Source organism: Equus przewalskii, chromosome 19, assembly GCF_037783145.1.
Source record: "Equus przewalskii isolate Varuska chromosome 19, EquPr2, whole genome shotgun sequence".
Taxonomy (NCBI): domain Eukaryota; kingdom Metazoa; phylum Chordata; class Mammalia; order Perissodactyla; family Equidae; genus Equus; species Equus przewalskii.
Window position 1 is genome coordinate 26933272 of NC_091849.1, and position 15245 is coordinate 26948516.

Sequence of the window (15245 nt, forward strand, 5' to 3'; positions counted from 1 at the left end):
TGTCTACATTTAAGTTAAACTGGGGCTAAAGAGATAGTTGTGATATTCCCTAAACTGGTGGTTAAGTCAAATGCTCACAAGGGCCCAGCAGACAAGAGCAAAACTGGCTGGATATTAGAATCCATGCCTCATCTCCACAAAGGAGCTCTTTGCTATTTTTCTTGAAGCACACAGACTTTCGACACTGTATTTCATTTTCCCCATTTTAATAGCATAGTTTCCTATCTTGATACTGCTGTAAGAACAACCGGAGGCCAAGGATGTTGATAAATGCCAGCTAACACGTGGGAACTGAGAAATACGAAGCCCGTGCAACGCGATTTCTCTTGATTGTTGCCTTGTGGGGCTGCAGGCCCAGGGACAGTGAGTCTTTCAGTTTTCCAAGAGGATATGCATTTTAATAAGGAATATTCTAAATTTTCAATATGGGTGATGAATAAAAAATATATAACATGGTGCAGAGTAAACCAAAAATGTCTGCAAGCTTCATCAAACCGTTAATCTCACAGCTGGAGATCTCTGGACATTAACAGGGATTTCTGTGCCCATGACAAGCTGCCCAGTATACTTTCCCTGCCACCACAGCCCAGGTCCAATGCCCAGATCTCCGCAGCTTCCTAACTCCTCAGCTGAAAAGTATTTGTTCCTCACTGGGCAGCTCTGGGCAGAGCACGGGCTCACGCACACAGCAGACATTCAAGAGCTACTTTCTGCAAGTTAAGTAAATGGATAAAGAAGTGAGCTAAAAAAAATTAAAATTCTTCAAGCTCACCACCAGTAATGAGGTAAAAATGGTGAAAGGTGTTTCGCGTTGTTTATTGTGGATGAATACTTATCTGAATAAATAAACCTATTCTTTTCTAATTATGTTACATTTGTCTTATTGTAATATGTTCTCCTCTACCTACTTTTCTTTGGTCCTGTCTCAAAATTCCCTCCCTTTTCTTTAGTGTTCCTTCCCATCTCTTCTGAACAAAATGAGTAAGAGGAAAGAGGAAGGTAGAGGCCACAAGGATCTTAAACTGAAGCTCCGCCTCTTCCCTGCCTGGTATCCCTGCCTGCCGCAAATGATCTACCCTTGTTCCCTGAACCCAGCTTCTCTTTCTCCCTTTTTAGCCCCTTATGTCTATTTAAATGAAGCATATGCTCTCAAATTCTACTCTCGAATTCTGTTTAAATCAGCTATCTATCTAGTGAGTCATTGATTTTATTTAATTTTTTTTATTTTACCTCCACACATATGGGTGAAGTAGGAAGAATCAATTGTCTTCTGATTTGACAAAGAAATATCACAAAGATAATGATCTTGAGGCAAAAAGGAGATGCCAATTAGCATCTTATTACTAGGGCAATATATTTTTAAAGAGAAAATCACGTACAGACAGAATTTAAATGTTACTTTCATAGGTCATAGTAACAATCTCTGAAGTTGATGTCTTTGAAAATCCTTCATCAGAAACATCAGTGGCCAGGTCCATTTTATGAAGCCCTACAGGATCTGTTCCTCTGCAGCTGCAAGGAAGGGGTTGTCTGATCTTCCTGGTCCCTTGTTCCTCAACTAAAAGTGATCTTAGAAGTCTCTTCTAGCAGAAATAATCTGGTGGTAAACATAAATCAATCTCATGAGGGTTATTTGTTAACTGTCGCTAGCAAATGTAACATATGACGAGCTTCGTTTCAATCTTGGGAAAAAGCAGTGCTATATACAGAGAGTGTGCTTTGAGGCCCCACGGTCTCTGGTTCTTTTCAAAATGACTATCTTAATACAGGTGTTCTCTTTTCATTTTTATGCTTGTTAATAAGAAACTCTTCTTAGAGAGCAGAATTAGTGCCTTGTAGAAGATTAGGAGGTAAATAATTTACCTCTTTGAGAAGATGCTCAATCTATTTTTACATTATCCAAGAACAAACTGAAAATCCATTTCTTAAAAAGAACCCAGGAGAAAATAGCGAATAATATTTCATCATTCTTGGCAATTTTTTTCTTTTAGATTAATCACATGTGCCTCTGGTGATCTGTGAGAGTAGAAAGATTCTCACTGAGAATAGTGTTTTAAAATTCATTTCAGGTGGGAATTATATGGGCATATTATGTAGGCAAAGTGAAAATGGAATGGGGTCTCACCTAGCATCTAAACTGAATACTGTGGTTCTTTACTGTGATGGGAATTTCATGTGACAAAACAATTAAATACAATCAATAAAAGAACTTTAATGACAGGATTTCTAAAACCTGTATTGCCAAGTTGATAAAGATGTTGCCTCCATTTTGTAACCGACTGAAAATCAAATATAGCCCTTTGACCTCCCATTCTAGACACCTGTGTAAACATTAGGTATGCTTGTATGTAATCTGTCATAAATTAACACACAGAAATAGACTTAATATCAACAGCATTGTAAAAGAAAGCCTTTGATGTGGATATTCATAAAATAAATGCTTTTGAACATAAACATTGTGTTATTTAAATGAAAGCATTCATGCTAGGTGTTCCTAGCCTCTTTGCAAATGAAAATTAGTCATTAAAAAAAAAAACGAAATGGGAGAGATGCACATCAAATTCATGAGATTTGCCCTGAGAAAGGGGATATTAGGAGTGGGGAAGCAGTTGAAGAGTACTTCAGTTTTATGTGGGTTTATTTTTTCTTTAAATATAAGAGAGATTTGTAGCGAATATGCCATAATGTTAAATAGTAGATCAATTCTGTGTGGCCATTTTTGTACTCTTCTGTAATTTTTTAAAAGGTAGAAGAAGAAGGTGAAAAATAATGTCAAAATTGGTGTTTGGTGTATTAGAAATTGCAACTTTTAACATATTTACCAAATCACCAGCGCCTAACACGAGCCACACTGTGTTCTGGATACTATAGCAACCACAGTGGCAAAAGAGACAAAAATCTCTGCTCTTGTGAATTTATGTCCCATGGGGGAGAAAATACTAAATGGATAAATAAAATATACTGTATACTACATAGTGATAAGTGCTAAGGAGGAAAACGGAACAAAAAGGGAGGGATTGTTGGGAGAGTCGTTAAATACTCCCAACTCCCTATAACTGAGTCTCTAAAACTGAAATTAGTGATATACGGTTCTTTTGAACTCTAAATGTGCATTCTTGTTTACAGTATGGGAGCAGGTAAAAATGGAGACCTTGCAGCTGATGGGTTCTTATTAATTTTCTGCTTTCTGAGACGGAGCACTTGACATTTCTTAATTAAAACCTTTACGATTTGTGAATTATTTTGACCACAAGCCATCCGTGGGCTGAATATACTTGCCCTGCGGTTGCCCAAGGTCTTTTTAGGTACAGAGTTGGGACGGTTACATTTTAAATGCTTCCAATATATTCCAGGGGGAAAACAAACAACTAGCAGAGGATGGTTTCGATCCATCGACCTCTGGGTTATGGGCCCAGCACGCTTCCGCTGCGCCACTCTGCTAGACATGCGACAGTGGCTTTGAAGTAAGTCTTTTATTCTATGTTCCTTTAAAGGTTGCTGCTTCCATATGTAAAAAAATGATTTTTTTTTTAATTCAGACGTCATTCATTGGTTATACTCATGCTTCAAACAGGTAGATGAATCCAGAGTACATTGACTTCAAATATTCTGAAAGCAAAATTTCGACCATCCTATTAGGAAAACAGCCCGTCGCCAACCTGTCCTTTTCACCTGGCAGAATCGAGCCAGGTCTTATTGTCACAGAATGTAAGATTAGGTCAAAATTCAAATGTAAAGAGTATTCGTCTTCTAAACTGGAGCCTTTCCAAGATGATTGGGAGAATTAGGAAAAAGAAAAAGTCTCAGACACACCGCTGCATTGGCCGGGAATCGAACCCGGGCCTCCCGCGTGGCAGGCGAGAATTCTACCACTGAACCACCAATGCTCGGCGAGAAAAACCTCCCTGCTAAGAATGGAAATGTTTTCTCCTTTATTTTTATCGAAATATTTATATTTCCTTTACAAAAAGATGCTTCCTTTTTCGCTCTTATTCACTAGAACCTCATAATGCTCCTTCTTCGTTTCTTCTCAGGAAAATCCCCCTTTCACTGCAAGTTCGGAGCGTCCCCCGCGACAGGGTCGACCGGCCCTGGCGTGGGCGGCCAGTCCCTGGCGCGTCTCAGCGGCGCCCTCGGACCACTCCGGCGACACTAGCCCCTCGGCCCCGCAACTAGCGAGGCATCTAGCACCCTCGGCATCTTTTCCGCCGCAGCTCGAGGGCCCTGGGTATCTAACTGCGGAGTGCTCTGAGGCTCCGGACTTTTCAGCATCCCCGGAAGCCTTGGATGCCTAATTCCCTAGTTTGCTCGGGAGGCGGGGAATATTTTGTGTTTTTGAGGAGGCTCCACGCCCGGGCAGCTCCTGAAAGGAAGAAGAGTAGAAGAAACGGGGAACAAGGGCGGGACAGAAAGAAGAAAAGGAAGAGGAGGATCGAAGAGGAAGAGACCCGAGGAGAGGAAGAAGGAGGGGAAAGGGGGAGCAAAGGGAGGGGAGGAGCCAGAGGGAAGGGGAAGGGAAACTGGAGCCCAGCGTTGTTGTCTGTTGATCACTGGGGATTAAGGAATTCTGTGGGTTTGCCGTCTGCTTCGGTTGCCACGGCTATGGAGGTGGCACGAGAAACTCCTTCCAGTCAAATCGCGAACAAAAGTCTCGTTAAAAGATAATTTTCCCAATAAAGGTACGATCATGACTTTCAGACAAATATAAAAAGGAACCTCTTTTAGAAGATTTTACTTTACTGATTAACGGGGTAACCGATGAGGTGGTCCTACCAGTTCACAGGAAAATGCAAAGAATGGGTGTCATTTATACATCAGGAATACTGAAAAGAATGCGTAAATAAGGTCAAAACTGGCTTTTCAGTAGCGGGGAGGGGGGCCCAAGGGAGCTGGGAAGGGGGAAAATGTCCCATCACGGGACAGAATTAATTTGCATGTGTATGACACGAATTATTTTCTATTGCTGTCAGTTACCTACAATTTACAGAGTTGTAAAATAGCTCCCCTAGAACCAGAATCAGGTGACACAGAAGGGTATGCTTTAATTTTCCCATGAAGTGCAAATTTTCCCAGCAATCCTTTTCTTTTTCAGGGAAATTCTGCCGTCTCTGAGTACAAACACAAGGGCTAAACTCAGAAGTTAAACACACCTTTAAAAGCTCACCATTGCTCAAAGCCAAGGGCGCTGGTCTGCTGCTTCTGATCATCTTCCCTTAGAGTGAGAAGTTCTTAACATGTGGGTACACAGATCCCTGCAAAAATGTGATAAAAGATCTGGACACACTCCCCAGAAGCTTGTGCACACACACATGCATTTACACTCAATTTCAGGCTTTGGGCCGAGGATGAATCTCTTCTCCAGTAGCTCTGGTGTCTCTCTTCTCCCTCTTAACTGGGAAGGTTGTCTTCATTAAGTACCATCCTCCCCGTGCTGCTCATTCATTCATTCTCACTCCTACCCTCTTCAGGAGCTGCAGCCTCTCCTGTATGACGGCAACACATGGGGCCTCAGCTTAGATTAGGGGAGAGGAGGAGATAATGTGTAACTGGATATACGTTAACCTGTATTCCTTAAAGTCATGCACAAGGCACTCCATGCCTGCCTCCCCCGACACACACCTCATCTCTTCTCACTCCAGGCCTTGTTCACTGGGCTCCAACCATGAACCATGCAGCTCTTCAGAACCCTCCAAGCACAAGCCCAGAACAAGCATTTACAGTGTCTCTTCCCTATGCCCATAAAGCTCTTCCCCCAGATATTTAGCCAGGTCTCTCATCTCCTTCAGTCTCTCTCCTCTTTAAGAGTGTCTATTATTATTATTATGTCATTATTATTATGAATTATGTCATCTTATCCTTGAGGGCTTTCCTGAACACTCTATTTGACAGACAACACCCTCCCTCAGAAAAACATACACATCCTCCCCTTTTTCTGGCTTTGTGCTTTTCTTTATAGCAGTTAGTTCCTTCTGACATACCATAAGTTTTACTTTTATTTTCTGTCCTCTTACCAGATTAGAGACCTCAAACAGATGCCTGGTGTATCTACAATGCCTGAAACCATGCAGGCACCTACTAGATGCTCAGTAAGTATTTATCAGTTGAACAAATGAATGAATTTGCGCCTCTTATCTTGGTGTTGTATGATGTCGTTAAGGCAGGCCGCCCCAAGATGTACCACTCATGTATGCGCATTATGTTGAGCTGAAGACAATAAAAGCTCAGAAGACTCAGGAAGAGCATCCGACCTCCCCCCAAAAACTACCTAAAAGAATTTAACATAGAAGGCCTGTTCCAGGAAGGAGCTCATACCATATGATGGCTATAGTATAATGTAATATAGATGTGATAAAAAGACACTAACAAACCCGTTTTTGGGCCCAGAAAAACCTGTTTAACAAACATTTGCATTCCATCTCCATGTAAATTGGCTTCCCCTCTGAAATTCCAAATCACTAGCCCCAATATCATCTTTGTCTGTAGCTGAAGATATTTAAACAAGCACCCTTAGCCAGATGGCTGAGTTACTCAGTTTCCCCTGGGTTTCTCCCATGTATACATGCTATTAAACTTCGTTTGATTTTCTCCTGCTAACCTGCCTCTTTAATTATTTGACCAGCCATAAGAACCTTAAGGAAAAGTAGGGGGGGGGGGGTTCTCCCACTTCCCCAACAGTACATATAGTACACCCTTGAGGGGCACAATGTTGATTGACTCCTCAGCATTCATCTTTTGCCTCTTCAAATTAACAATACAAAGCTCCAACCTCAAGATCTTCCAATTAGTTTGAACCAGTGGTTCTCAAACTTCAGCATGCATCAGAATCCCCTAGAGGGCTTGTTATGTTACCATGAAAGGGGGTCTTCTTCAGCACAAGACAAGCCAACAGTTGAGAGGCAAGGTGGTAGGAGAGAAAGGGTTTTTATTATAGCTTGCCAACAAGGAGGAAGATGGGGGACTAACTAAGAGCCACCTTAAGGGGGGCCACAGATCTTGAAGCAGTTATATAGGCCAGTGGGTTATAGGGGAGGGGGATAGGAATGTTGACCCTCTGGTTTTGCAGACTGGGAGTGGCCACACCAGATCTTTCAGTTGTCCTGGATATTAGCATAGAATCTCTGTCTGGGGGTCATCACATTACCAGGGAACTCAAAAGAACAAAGTGATCACCTTATTGCAGCTGGGAGGGGCCATGAAATCTAAAGAGCATGTATATCTCCTGGAGGGTGCCAATCCAGTTGGGTTAGTTAGTCAGAGGTCACTCAAAGTTACAATATGGTCTCTTTTCTATAATGTGGCTTCCCTTATGTCAACCTTGTGTTGAGCTGGTATCAGTTACACACAGATTGCTGGGCCACAAACTCTAGAGTTTCTAATTCAGTAAGTTGGGGTAGGGCCCAAGAATTTGCATTTGTAACAAATTCTCAGGTCATACCACACCTAAAGAACCATAATCAGGGCACTGCCATACCCTGTTGGCAGTAATTGCTTCAGAAATCCAGGCTTAACCTACTCGATGCAGGGCTTCCCCCGGCTGTATTGTCTTTGGTCCAAATGGGCACATACTCATGTCGACCTACTCACCTTGAAGATAAGGACTTCTACTGAAGAACTGAAAGAGATTTCCTTTTTCTTCTACTGGACGTGAGCCATGATGCAGGTGTAGGGGTGGAAAACTTTTCCCTTCTTCCCTTCTAGGTTCTTTGGCTGGTCTAATAAGCAAATTGACGTAAGACAGATTAACAGGAGAAAAACTAATTTCTTATATGTGGGAGCCCCATAAAGATATAAGACTCAAAGAAATGACCAAAGCAGGCAGCTTTTATATCTTTTAGACAATAGAAACAATACATTTGTGAAGATTGACAAGACAAAGAGTTTGGGCTTGGGGTAGTAAATTAACGAAGTAACCAGGTGGGTTTATACAACCTTCTCGGCCCTAAATTCCCTGCTTCTGGTGATAAGGATGCCTTCTACTCTTCCGGTACAAAGGAGGGTATCTTTCACATGGGAGATTTATTTCCTGCTTTCAGGGGGAGAAAGGAGTGTGAGAATGTCCTTCTTGTACTGGCTATTTCTTAATTAACTTTAATTCGAAATGATTGTAGAAGAGGAAAAATTTTCTTTCTACTCTTCTAGGTTCTGTTGCTGGTCTAACAGTAAAAATGACATGAGACAGAGTAAAAGGAGTGTCCTTATTCCACTGGCTGTTTCTCAAATACCTTTAATTAAAAATAATCCATATGGGGCCAGCCCAGTGGTGCAGCAGTTAAGTGTGCACGTTCCGCTTCGGCCGCCCGGGGTCCGCTGGTTCGGATCCCAGGTGCAGACATGGCACCGCTGGGCAAGCCATGTTATGGCAGGCCTCCTGCATATAAAGTGGAGGAAGATGGGCACGGATGTTAGCTCAGGGCCAGCCTTCCTCAGCAAAAAGAGGAAGATTGGCAGCAGATGTTAGGTCAGGGCTAATCTTCCTCAAAAAAAAAAAAAATCCATATGCCAAAGTGGCATATTTTGGGTTGGCATAGTCTGCTCCTCTTCAGTCATCCCCACAGACTTGAGAAGAGGATATCTGGAAACTGGAATTATTCTTGACTCCTCTCTTTCTCTCATAGGCCATGTCTAATCTTTCAGCAGTGTCAGCTCTCCGTTCAAAATGTACCCCAAATCTCACCACTGCTCACCATCTGTATCATTACCGCCCTGGTCCATGCCACCAGCATCTCTTACCTAAATTATTGCAATACTCTCCTGACTTCTCTCCCTGCTTCTGCCCTGTTTGTATTATAATCTGTCATGTCCCTGCTCTATTCATAACTTCCAGTGGCACCCTCTCACCCACTGTGAAAGACAAATCCTACAGTGGCCCATCCTACCTGAAGGGGAGGAAAAAGCTTTCCCTCTACCCTCTTATGTTCAGTAACTGGGACAATATGACCCTGATGTCCAGGAAAGGGAACTTACCTTCAGGAGTATTAATACGGGCATTACTGATACTGGAGGGCACAGGAGGGGAAGTATGCATCCTTATCTTCAAAGATGGAATTAAACTGACAAAAGACATTAACAGGAGAAAAGGCACACAGATTTTATTTTTAATTTTATGTGCACAGGTGCTCCACAGAAAATAAGTGAAAAAGCCAAGGAAGTAGCTAGACATGGAAGCTGATATATCATTTCAAAAGGGGTGAAAAATGGTGGAGAAATAACTTGACAAACGAAAGAGAGGTTTGGGCTTGTAGGAGTGATAAATTGTGGAAAGGAAATATATGGGGAAATTAACAGAAGATAAAGGTTGTTTTAGTAACGTTTGTTTGTGCAGACTCATCTTGGTGCTGACTTTCCATCTTCTTCATGGCCATAAAATTCCCCCAGAGTAGAGCTTTATGGCAGTCCTCATTTCTCAGATTTTTCTGCTTTTAGTCAGCTAAGGGAAACTCCAAGGTTTCTTTCTGCATCTGTTGATTCTCCATTGCCTTCAGCACAAAATAATCCATATACTAAAGTGGCGTATTTTGAGGTGGCATATTCTGATTCCCTTTGACATGAGATTTTCACATATTGAGGTATATGAGGTAGCTATTCTGGTTCAAAACTGATTTGGCTCGAACTAAAAAGCCTGACTATGACCTATCAAACATACATTGTACATCTGCTTTAACCATTAAAGTAAAGAATGCATTAAACATTATCTCAAAGTAAAGAATGCCCTCTTTGAAGATAAGGATGCATACTTCCCCTCCTATGCCCACCAGTGTCAGTAATGCCCGTATTAATACTCCTGAAGGTAAGTTCCCTTTCCTGGACATCAGGGTCATATTGACCTGCTAGTTTGCAGCTGAATACCTCTGTGAAACTTTGATGAATATGTATCCTTGGAGTGTTTAATGTATGTTCTTTGTTCTAAAGAGGTATAAAACTGTACTGAAAACCATGCTTCTCCAGAATGCTTTCTTCCTTTGTGAAGACTCCCTTCCTGGGTTATAGTCCTCAGCCTGGCTCAAGTCAAGGTCACCTTACCTCTCTTATCTATAGAATGGTTATTGATTATTTTGCATCAACATCTTCATACCTCTACCTCTAGTCTGCCTCCTACTCTTCTCTCCCTTGCTCACTTCACTAAGGCACACCAGCCTCCCTGCTGTCATACCTGTAGAGGGGCGGAAATAATTTTCCATCTATCCTTCTAGGTTCTTGGCTGAGACACCCCTGTAATAAAAAGACAGACTAACAGGAGAAAAGCAAACAGAAGTTTAATAACATGTATACCTCCTGTATACAGGGGAGAGACCCAGGAAAACTGAGTAAGTCCCAGAAGTGACTCAAGCCACCACCTTAAATACCATCTGCAGCTAACGACAAAAGAAAGATGTTGGAGGGGGAATGGGAATCTAGTTATGGGAGATTTTCAGGCAAAGCACAATAAAGAAGGATAAGGTTGTTATGCAGATTTATGTTGGTGCCTTCTCCATTGATAAGACTTTCCAGAGATTTTTGTCATTCTCCTGTTCATGGGACAGAGTGGGAGACACTCTTACAAATGGAGATTTATCTTATAAATGTAAATTTCTCTTACGAAAGAGTAACTTCTACTCCGTGAGGGTGAAAGAGGAGCTTTTCCTGTTCCCAACCCTGCTCTGCCTCTTTCTCTTTCCCAGAGGCATCCAGGCAGTGGAAACCAGGTTTGCAAAAATGTGGAGGAAATAATTTTGCTGTCTGTTGGATGCTGAATAGGAAGTTCCCCTGGGAGAGAGAAAAGTGTGCTCAAAGGTGGAAGACAGTGAATTTACAGGTGTGGGGGAGGCTCATCTTGATGCAGGCTCAGCAAGCCGAGGAGTCAAAAGGAAGATTTCTTGGATTCTCAAGGTCTGGTAGTGGTGCTCCTTTATTCAGAGAGTAGCAGGGAGTAACATGGGGACAGGATCCATGGGCAGTGAAAAGCTGCAATGAGTTGAGGGTTGGGCTAAATTTATAAGGCATAGGTATGCAAGTTGTTTCTTTAGAAGACAAAGGAAAGATCATGTAAAAAATTCTTTAAAATGGGATCAGTGCAGGTGGGGTCTGGTTATCAGGGGTCCTATAACTTTGGATAAGAATCAGATCAGATCAGGTCAGGACATCCTATGCTTCCCAGGAGGATGACATAGATCAGTATATAGGGCAGGATGCCTTGGGCTTTTCTCCCTGGGGCAGGCTTGGTCTTCATTAATCTGAGGAGGTAAGCTTGAAACCGGCAAATAACCGTTGATGATTAAGTAGCTAGGAACTGAAGTTTTTTTCCTTTTTGCAATTACTGATTATAGCTTTTAGCTGTTTAATCTGCCCATTGTTAACTGTGTTGTTTAGGAATATGCTATCTGACTCCCACTAGGCTCCTATGGATAACATCTTCCTGGAGCCTGGGTCACCATGGTAATGGATGTATGACCTGTTTTTCAGGAATTAGAACTGCTTGTCCACTTCAGGCCAGTCGAGACCACCAACTCATCAACTGGGCCCGCACAGAGGTCTGATAGTTGGCCTTTTGACGTCAACAGGCTAAAAACTTCACCCTCAGATCATGCTAACGCCACCGTTTTGTGAGCATGTGCCCTCTGAAGAGGCATGAAGTCTGACTACGCTTGCTCAGATCATCAGTTACCTCACCTCTCCTCACCTCCAATCACCTACCTCCACATTTCAGACCACCTTGTCCCCATCCCATAAATATCCCTGAGTCCCTGTTTTCGGGGAAGTGAATGTGAGGCTCATGCTCTCGCTTCCTCATGTGGCTGCCATGTGAGTAAATCCTCTCTCTGCTGCAATCTCGTCATCTCAGTGTTTGGCTTTCTGGGAGGTGGGCAAAAATGAACCTGGTTCAGTAACAAGCTGATGGACAAGGAGAAAATTTCTAAGAAGTGAAAATCCCAGAGGTCAGGGAATGTGCATGTTTAGTCCCAGGACCCCTGGGCGGTGGTGAGATTCAAATCCTTGTCCCTGTGAGAGGATTTCAATCTAAAATGGAGCCAGAGGATATGCAATGGAGAATTTCATGCATACACTTTCAGAGGAAGGAAATTTAAGAATGGAAAGACTGATTTCCCATAAATGCCTGATTGAAGAAGACCAAGACTTATCTCCTGACCAATGAACATTGGCCAAGAATCTCTCCCCATCCTCAAACCAGTGAACTTACTGCTTGAACTCTGGCTGGACTTCCTCCTCTTTGCCCTCCTTGCTATAAATACAGCCCACCCTAAACCCTTAATGAACTTGCCTGTAGCTTGCTACAGCATACATTTCCTGACATCAATTTCCTCTGCTATTCCCAAGTAAACTCAATTTCTGGTAATTTGGGCTTGCCTCAGTTTACTTCTTTATTTAGGTTGACATCCCCAGGGTGACTGGAGCTTTAAAAAAGAACCTGTGCATCAATGTTTATAGAAACTTTATTCATGAGCACTGAAAACTGGAAGCAACCAAGATGTCCTCCAACAGGAAAATGGATAAACAAATGATAATACATCCATAAAATGGCATACTATTCAGTGAAAAAAAAAAAAAAAAAGGAAAATGCCATTGAAGTTCTGGCCACGTAAAATACACTCAGTGCGTACTTCCCTGAGCACCTCTAAAAGACCCTCCAAAGCCAGGATTGCTGTCCTAATTTTTCAGTTGAGGGAGTAGAGAGGTTAAGTCACTTGTCCTCAGTCACTCAATGATAATGAATGAAATCAGGAATTGAATATAGGAATATTTATACCTTATGTCAAGAGATTTTCACATATTGAGGTATATGGGATAACTATTCAAGTTCAAACTGATTCAGCTTGAACTAAAGAAGGCTGCGTTATGGCCTATCAAACATAGGTTGTAGATCTGCTTTAACCATTAAAGTAAAGAATGCACTCTCTTAACGTGAGAACCATACCTCCCCTCCTATGCCCTGTGGTAATGCCTGTATCAGTCCCTTTCCCAACATCAGGGTCATGTTGACCTGCTAATTTGCAACTAAAGACCTCTTTGAAGCTTTGAAAATGTATCCTGGGTGTATTTAATGTATCCTTTTTGTTCTAAAAAATATAAGACTGTACTGAAAACCATGCTTCTCTGGAACGCTTTCTGAGGCCTTCCTGGGTTATAATCCTCACTCTGGCTCATAATAAACTCACCTTATTTCTCTTACCTGTAGAATGGTTATTGGTTATTTTGTGTCGACACTTATTAATATAAAAATACATAATTGCCACTCAACTTTATGGAGATCCAGGGTGTCTGAAGCCCTGTACCAGGCACAGAGGAGTCACAAAATGAGTGATGAAGAGAAGACAGTTTCAACTTCAAGTGACTTCAGTTTTAGGGATAAGAGGCATCTGGGAAGTGATGGCTATGCAGTATTTTAAAAGACACAGTGTAAAGTATTGCGAGATGCCCGCGTGTGAACAAGGGTAGAGGAAGAAGTCTTTACAGAGGAGGTGAAATCAATCTGAAGGGCATTTGAGAACTTTCTGGTGACAGTGTGTAGATGTTTTGTTTGTGTTTAGTGTCAAGAGGATCTGAGTTAGCATTCTCTTTTGAACAAGAAAGGCCCCAACAGCATGTTTTTTGGTAATTATGTCAAGTGCAGCTTCTTCTGCATAGGGTTTCACATTTAATATATTTGCTAAGTTAAAACTTTAAAAAGTAGAATTTCATCGCTTGCATTTCCTTGCCCATGAAGTTAAACATTTTTTCTCTTTCTTAGAAAACATTTTATAATTTGAGAAAACTTTGATCATATCCCTTGCACACTTTTCCTTTTTCTTTTATTGTTTTATTTTTTTATTATGTAACACATATCGACTACAGAAAAACATCTTTTAAGAGATAAAATTACTCCCAAAATGACTGGAAATTCACCACCCAGGAATAACCATTACTAAAGTTATTTTGCTGTTTATCCTTCTAGACTTCTCTCGTGCACTCCTGTGTGCAAATCACATATATGGTAATTTCCTCACGTGATCCTCACGGCAACCTTGAAACACAAATATTACTTCCATTTTCCAGATGACCAAAATAAACAAAAGGAAAAGACGAGGATTCGCTAAAGTTAAGTACCCTGACTCAGATCATTGGGTCCTAAGGGGTGACACTGAGAAGAAAATCCTGGTGCTTCTCTTTAGAATAGCTTCATTTCTCTTTTTAGATTCTGGTTACCGCAACCATACCGTTTGGAAGTTGGTCTAGAATCTAAACTATAGACTATCTCTTATGTCCCTTTCCATTATTCCCACAAGAAATCGGCATATTATATCCTTAAGATCATCCAGTGTTGACTTCAGAAGAAGAAATTCATGGAGAATAGGGGCAGCTGGTCAGTCAAGAGAGGCCAAAACTCTGGAAAAGACAGTTTCAAAATTAAATTGCAGAAACCAGTAAAGGTTGACTTTCAAGTTTCCTACGGGGGCCACTGAGAGGAAACCGCTTCCGTTTTCAGGGACAGGGAATACAGAAGGATGGGCAGACCTTGAACATTGTATCAATCTGCTGTGGCCGCCATAACAAAATACCACAGACCGGGTGGCTTAAACAACAGAAATTTATTTCTCACAGATCTGGAGGCTGGGAAGTGCAAGATCAAGGTGCTAGTAAAGTAGGCTTTATTCCGAGGTCCCTTCTCTTGGCTTTTAGGCAGCTACCTAATCTGTGTGCTCACATGACCTCTTTGTGTGTGTGTCGAGAGAGAGAGAACTCTAGTGTCTCTTCTTACAACCTCACCAATCCAATTGGATCAGGGCCCCACCCACCTTTATGACCTCACTTAATGTAGGTCATAAAGGTGACCTTGGATGGATTTTCCATCACCTACCTGGTTATATATTATATGTGATTTCTTCTTCCTAGATTTCAGCTGACTTTTTAAAATTTGACTACTAACTCAACTGGATTACAAAGTATCTGTCAAATATCTTCTTGTCCAGTCTAATTCTCAGTAAAGGCACTCAGGTTTCAGATCTGTGAGACTGAATATTCATAAGTTAGTCTAAATACTCATAAGTTGATGTGTGTGTGTATGGGAGGTTAGAGGTATCTGCGAAGGATGTACGTAGAAACAGATACAAGTATACCTATTTGAATGTCAGTTATCAAAGATGGCTGAAGCTGGCCCTGACCAAAGAGGTAACTTGAAAATCAGAAAAATCCAACCTCTTCCTGAAGAATAGTAGCCAGGGGTTGAGCCTAAGTAAAAAGTTAAACTATTTTGATGTCATCTGATGAAAATT

At 41.6% G+C, this 15245-nt stretch overlaps 1 long non-coding RNA gene and 2 other non-coding genes across 3 annotated transcripts; 1 reads left to right on the forward strand and 2 right to left on the reverse strand.

The window, feature by feature from the left end:
- Positions 1 to 3369: 3369 nt before the first annotated feature.
- On the reverse strand, positions 3370 to 3441 carry TRNAM-CAU (transfer RNA methionine (anticodon CAU)). The gene has a single exon. It is a non-coding gene; the product is annotated as a tRNA-Met (tRNA).
- Positions 3442 to 3816: 375 nt separating this feature from the next.
- Positions 3817 to 3887, reverse strand: TRNAG-GCC (transfer RNA glycine (anticodon GCC)). The gene has a single exon. It is a non-coding gene; the product is annotated as a tRNA-Gly (tRNA).
- A 604-nt stretch (positions 3888 to 4491) lies between these two features.
- On the forward strand, positions 4492 to 11804 carry LOC139077453 (uncharacterized). The gene is made up of 3 exons (XR_011529995.1): positions 4492 to 4679; positions 6015 to 6086; positions 11440 to 11804. It is a non-coding gene; the product is annotated as an uncharacterized lncRNA (long non-coding RNA).
- The last annotated feature ends 3441 nt before the right edge of the window (positions 11805 to 15245 follow it).